This window comes from Danio rerio, chromosome 19 (genome assembly GCF_049306965.1).
Source record: "Danio rerio strain Tuebingen ecotype United States chromosome 19, GRCz12tu, whole genome shotgun sequence".
In the NCBI taxonomy this organism is placed as follows: Eukaryota; Metazoa; Chordata; class Actinopteri; order Cypriniformes; family Danionidae; genus Danio; species Danio rerio.
Window position 1 is genome coordinate 48,155,001 of NC_133194.1, and position 7,266 is coordinate 48,162,266.

The window sequence follows — 7,266 nt, forward strand, 5'->3', positions numbered from 1 at the left end:
TAAAACAAAGCTAAACTTGAGCTGTCAGTGAAAACCTAATAGACATCTAAGAATAGCCCAAAACTAGACTAGCCGTTAAATATACAGATTAGACAGACTTTGTATGTGAAGTCATTTATTTCTGATGTCTATTAGAACGACAGCGCTAATTAAGCCTTGTTTTAGCCAAGACAACTATGTTTAGACATCTTTTAAAAACAAAAATGCTTGCTGGGTGATCAACCGACTGATCACCCCAACCACCCCTTCCCTAAACCCAACCAATAGTGTTTAAAAAAAAACAGATTGACCAGAGCCCACCCATTTCCTAAAGCCAAACGACAGTGTTTCGAAAAGCAATCCAGAAAGTAAAAAGTCTCCTAAATTTTACCACATTCTCTGGTATTTACTTATTTATTAGATATTTTGCCTTTTGTTTTTGTCTTACCTGCTTTCTGGAACCGTTCTTCACTGAACTCAAACCCCATCATTGCTGTCTCCTCAAATCCACCGACATATGTGGCGAGCTTTTAGACAAACTGGTAACAGCGGGAAAGCTGTCCACATGGAGGTCAGCTGCTAGCCTGGGAATGAACGGCGTCATACCGCCCTGTAGCATTCGTTTTAAAGATGAAATGCAGTTTATTCAATTGACCTACAGCGCATGTCTTTGGACTTGTGGGGGTTACCGGAGCACTCGAAGGAAACTCACACAAACACTCGGAGAACATACAAACTCCACACAGAAATGCCAATTGCTCCAGCAATGACTCGAACCAGTGACCTTCTTGCTGCGAGGCAACAGTTCTAACCACTGAGCCACCGTGACACCCCTAAACTAGACATTATTCAAATGAAGCCTTCACATATCCAATGTGATGTCACTACTGAAAAATTTAACCCGAGTCATTTCATTTCAATCCATTTAGTGGTTCTCTTTGTCAAACCTCAATTGTAAATTGCTCCTTGTTAATTAAACAGTGCTGCTGTGCGTCTATAATCAAAGCATCCTCTTAGCATCAGACATAAGTGTCGTGTGCAGGAAAAGAGATGTGTGATTGATTTACTGTCGTCTTAAGGATTGAACTTTGCATTTTATCTGTGACCCCCGTGTCTCTAAGGTCATTCAATCCATGTTAATCACGTGAATTCCCTAAAATCCCAAAAGAGAACATTTTCACTTCAGCTAATGCCAGGCCTTCGGGAAATTTCATCATCAACTCAATAACAGTCATAGTCAGGCGGTGAATCTGATAGCAGCCACAACGCAGACTTACAGGAAACACTGTCAATCAATTTTCTGCCCCTTTTCAAATGGAAATCGTGCCTGACAGGTCTTTATTTTATGAAAACCAAAATGCCAAAGAGAGAGAGAGAGAGAGAGAGAGAGAGAGAGAGCCAAAAGATCAAGTTAACTTCCCCAAACAATAAAGTTATATCAATATTAGGAATCCAAACACAATGACCACTCATTAGTGAAGGAAAACAGTTGATCATCTACAAACAAGGCCATATAGTAAGATCCGGAAAGGTTTGATGGGAAGCAAACAATCAGTTCTCATAATCAACATTTTGGAGGAAGGAGAAATGGACAGGAATAACCGAGCAAGGGCCAAATAATTATGGCAAGGCAACTGGGATGCTCCCGATCAGCACTGGTGGGAAATTACCAACAAAGGTCTGGAAAGGGACAAACCACAAAACAACGACAGGTTGATGGGTGCCCAAAAGCAACAAAGGCAATCCCATCCGGTCCGAGCCAACATACTGTATTAGGGCCTGGGTAGATTTATATGGTAAGCTAAATGTCGGTTCTCGAGACAATGTGTTGGATACAGGAGAAATGGACAGGAATAAAGATAAGCGTGACTTGACAAGAGCCAATTTGTTATGACAAGGCAACCTTGTAAAGTTATCTCAAATGACAAGACTTGTGAATTTTACCTGGTCAAAAGTGGCAAGAATTAACAACAGGTCTTTAGATAAAATTCCAGACATTCCAGACAAAAATTCCAGACAGGGTGTTGGGTGCCCTATGGCAATAGAAGCTATCCCATAATGCCCAAGACAACATATTATATTAAAATCTTGGTGGATTAAATGGAATTCAAACAGTCAGTTCTGGTATTCAGTGTGTTGTATGCAGGAGAAATGGGAAGGAATAAAGATATGACTGATTTTGACTGATGTTATAAGTCATCTGGTTCAGAGTACTTAAAATGGTAATGCCTGTGGGTTTCACCCGTTCAGAAGTGGTGTGAATTTACCAATTGAGGTCAGGGAAGAGACAAACCACAAACTAGCAACAGGTTGATGGATGCCCAAAGGAAATACCATTGAATCCAAGCCAACATATTGTGTTAAGGTTTGGGTAGATTAGATCAAGCAAGCAGACAATCATGTCTATAATCAAGGTGTTAGATCCAAGAGAAATGGGCAGCAAAAAAGATAAGCGTGATTTGACAAGAGATTTGTTACGACAGGGTGACTTTGTCAAGACTTGGCAAGACTTGTGGATACACTTGGTCAGAAGAGGTGAGAATTAGCAACAGGGGTTCGAAAAGGGACAAACAATATTTACCAGACAGGGTGTTGGGTGCCCTATGGCAAAAAAAAGGTATCCCATCACGCCCAAGACAACATCCTGTAATAAGATCTTGGAGGTATGGATAGGATGTAAACAATCCTTTCTGATATTCAGTGTGTTGTATGCAGGAGAAATTTTAAGGAATAAAGATTTGATTGATTTTGGTGAGCCAAAAATGTTATGATAAGGCAACTGGGTCAGAGTAGCCAAAATGGAAATGCCTGTGTTTTTTCACTTGAACAGAAGTGGTGAGAAGAGTCAGAGACTACAAACGAGCGACAAGGTGATGGGTGCCCAAAGGCAATTCCTTCGAGTCCAAGCCAATACACTGTATTACGGTTTGGGTGGATTAGATGGCAAACAGACAACCGGCTCTGTAATCAATGTGTTGGATCCAAGAGAAATGGGCAGGAATAAAGATGAGCGTGATTTGACAGGAGACAACTTGTTATGACAAGGTGGCTTTGTAAGTCATATAAAATGGAAAGACTTATGGTTTAACCTGATCAGAAGTGAGGAGAATAACCAACAGGGGTTTGAAAAGGGGAAAACAATAATTACCAGACAGGGTGTTGGGTGCCCAATGGCAAGAAAAGCCCAAGACAACATACTGTATTAAGATCTTGGAGGTATAGATAGGATGCAAACAATCCTTTCTGGTATGATAAGGCAACTGGGTCAGAGTAGCCAAAATGAAAAGTCCTGTGCTTTTTATTCACCTGGTCAGAAGTGTGGAGAATTTACCAATAAAAGTGAGAAACTACAAACTAGCGACATGGTGATGCATGCCCAAAGGCAACAAAGGCAATGCCGAGTCCAAGCCAACTCACTGTATTAAGGTTTGGGTGGATTAGATGGCAATCAGACAACCAGTTCTGTAATTAATGTGCTGGTTCCAGATGAAATGGACAGGAATAAAGATAAGCACGACAAGAGTCAGTTTGTTCACTTGGAGACTGGGTAGAGTTATCTAAAATGGGTTTCACCCAGGCAGCATTGGTGAGAATTGCCAACAGAGGTTCAGAAAGGGACAAACCACAAACTGGCGACAAGGTGATGGGCGCCCAAGGACAACAAAGGCAACCCTGTCTGGTCTGAACCATCAAACTGTATTATGTTCTGGCAGGATTGGATACAAGCAAACCATCAGTTTCATTATCCAGCATGTTGTATGCAGGAGAAATGGGAAGGGATATAGATATGAGCGATTTTGACAGGAGCCAAAATGTTATGACAAGACAACTGTGTCAGATTATTTGAAACAGCAAAGCTTGTGGGTTTCACCCGGTCAGAATTAGCCAACAGTGGTCAGATGAGGGACAAACCACAAACTGGCGGCAGGACCTTTGCTGCCCAAGGCTCATTGATGCACAAGGGCAACAGAGACTATCCTATCTGGACAGAGTCAACAGAAGGTCTACTGTATCACAAGTCACACAGCATTAATTTGTCATGGGAGGAATGTGTCACAACAAACAGTGAATTGCACTCTGCGGCATGTGTGGTGGTGAAGATGCACACCAGTCATGGTGCCTACAGTATGCATGCATTCCTGCCCACAAGGAAATAAAAGCACCTTCAATGACTCTGCAATCATCAAAATTGGACCTCAGAGCAGTGGAAGAAGGTTGGCAATTCCAATAAGTCCATCAACATGAATAGAAATTACAGTGTGTTTGCACATTTTACTTGTAGAATTGAAAGTACCAGGATGCAATATTTCACACACACTACCTACCTTAACCATGCTGCAAAGCAGGTTCACCCTTTGAAAACAATGGTGTTCCCTGCTGGATGTGATCTCGTTCCGCAGGTGAATGCACTTTGCCACATTGCACACATTGATCAGGAATGCTTTGAAAAATTAGATGTAGAGGTGTCAAGGTGTTGATATGGCCACCAAATTCACAAGATCCCAATTGAGCATCTGTGGGATGTGCTAAACCTAGATGTTTAATCCTTAATGGATTCACCTTTTTTTTTTTTTTTTGTAATTATTATTTCGGGGTTTTCACCTTTATTTTTAATAGGACAGTAGAGGGAATTGACAGGAAAGCATGGGGAGCAGAGAGAGGGGAAGGATCGGCACAGGACCACGAGGCGGAATCGAACCCTGGTCGCCGCGAGCACCGTGTGCATGTGTCGACACACCAACCACTACACCACTGGCGCCAACTTGGATTCACCTTTTAAGGCCCTGTTTACAGTTATGTGTTTTAGATTGAAAATGCATAAGCTTTGCTACAATTACGACATCCGTCCACACTACCCCGGAGTTTTCGGGGGCCAAAAATGGAGGATTTTGGAAACACTGAAGAGATCGTTTTCATGCTAAAATGCTGCTGCTCCGTCTCAGTGTGGATGGGGGAAAACGAAGACATTTGAAAACGGAGGTGGGGCTGCTTAAATTTGCTACCTTGGGGCTTTTGTTTCATTGCGTATCCTTCCCTTATTCGTCAAGCCCCTATCACATGACTATAACACATGGCTTTAACGCTATCGGAAGACAGCAGACCAGCCTTTACTGTTAACAACAACATGGACACGGAAATAGGAGTGTTGTTTGCACTATTGTCTGTTTTAGTCGCCATTGTGTGGTTATTTATTTGTTACGTTTAGTAACAACTCGACCTTGTCGTCTGTCCACAAAAATACCTCTCTTGCTTTCTTTGCCATCACGTTCATTGTTCAACAGGCGTTTGTTGACCAACAATAACCAAATGCCGGGTGATACACATGCTTCCTGTTTATACTAGAATGCGCATGCACAGTTTTTGATGGCGTATAGTGGACGGAGATAAGTTCAGAAACGCTAGATGAAACGCTAATACTTGTGTTTACTCATGAAGTAGTGATGAATCATCAGCACATTTCACCCAAGCACAGTGATGTTTTCCATGCATTTAGATTCTTGTCATCTATATTTGTCTGCAGTTGAGCCATTTATTGATTTCAGCTGGATATTGAGGGTACCATATGTCTCTGATTACCCCATTACATTACTTGTCCTCTTCATAGAGTCTAGTTAGAACAGAATTTATATGGCCTGAACAGCAATCTATATTACCTTGCCTTTTCCCCATTCATTTGGCTATGACAGAACTGGCCCTCGGCCATTCTGACAGATGAAAAATGATAGCCTGATCAATCTCATAATCAAACCTATAAAACGTATACTTTTAATTTCCATATGACCCAGTGATAGTAAACTTTTTGTACTGGCTCCAATTATCCTTGAGTTTCACATGCACAAACCTTTTGAATGCTTATGATTCAACCATTGTGAAATACCGAATGCCCACAATAAAAGAAACTGCACAGCTGATGTAACAAAGATAATTATGAAGCATTTTGCCTATGAAAATCTGTCATCATGTTGAAATGTGGTTTTGTGCATCAGGGATCTTAAGACTTTGTTAGCTGAGGAACATTCCTCTAAGAAATACTACTGGACACATAAAAACAAACAATATTTTCTTCTTTCTTCACTCTCAGAAATAAAGGTGCAGGAGCTGTCGCTGGGGCAGTTCCTTTTCAAAAGATACATATTTGTACCTGAAGGGTCCATGATGGTACCTCAAAGGTACATTTGGGTACTAATATGCACCTTTGATGTACCATTGTGGACTCTTTGGGTACAAATATGTATCTTTTGAAAAGGTAAAAATAATAATAATAATTGTTATTTAGATAGTGCCTTTCCAGAGCTCAAGGACACTTTACAAGGAATGCGACAAAAATATAAACAAACATACATGAAGTCAAATATAACAAACTGGAATTACACAAACAAGACCTAGGAGACAAATGAGCTGAGTGGAGGTGGATAAAAATAAAGTTGTCAATTCTTAAGTAAGGATTTGAATTCAGAGATATTATTAGCAGAGTGGAGTGAGCGTGGTAGAGAGTTCCAGAGTTTGGGTGCAATAACACTAAATGATTGAGAGAGGCGGTACCGAGGTAACAGCGGGAAGGCCAGAGTCAGCGGAACGTAATGAACGAGTTGGGGTGTAGGGGACAAGCATGTTGCAGAGATAGTTGGGAGCTGGGCTATTTAGGGATCTAAATGCAAGTAGGAGAATTTAGAATTTAATGCGATAAGCAACTGGGAGCCAATGGAGGTCGTACAAGATTGGGGTTATGTGAGCAGAACGTTTGGTATGAGTAAGTATTCTCAGCCTGATCTCTCGAGAAAACGTAAGTATTATACGTTTGGCCAGTTTAGTGGCTAATTTGTACGAGTTCAGTCGTTTGAAATTGTACGATTTTAAAAAGGAGGCGTGGCACCTAACCCCACCCCTAAACCCAACCGTCATTGGGGAAAGAGCAAATCATACTAAATTGTACGAACTAGATCGTACGAATTTATACGAATTAGCCACTAAATCAAAAAGTTACGAATTGCCGTGAGATTGTGTTGGTATTCTAGAGTTTTGAATATACTGTAATCTGGAAATGAGGCTGGCAGGCAGACCAATGAAAAGAGCATTACAGTAGTCGATGCGTGAGGAGACAAATGCATGGATGACAGTCTCAGCATCCTTGCTACTAATGAAAGGACGCAATTGGGAAATGAGACTGAAATAAGAGTGTGGAGTTTCAGCGGAACGTAATGAACGAGTTGGGGTGTAGGGGACAAGCATGTTGCAGAGATAGCTGGGAGCTGGGCTATTTAGGGATCTAAATGCAAGTAGGAGAAT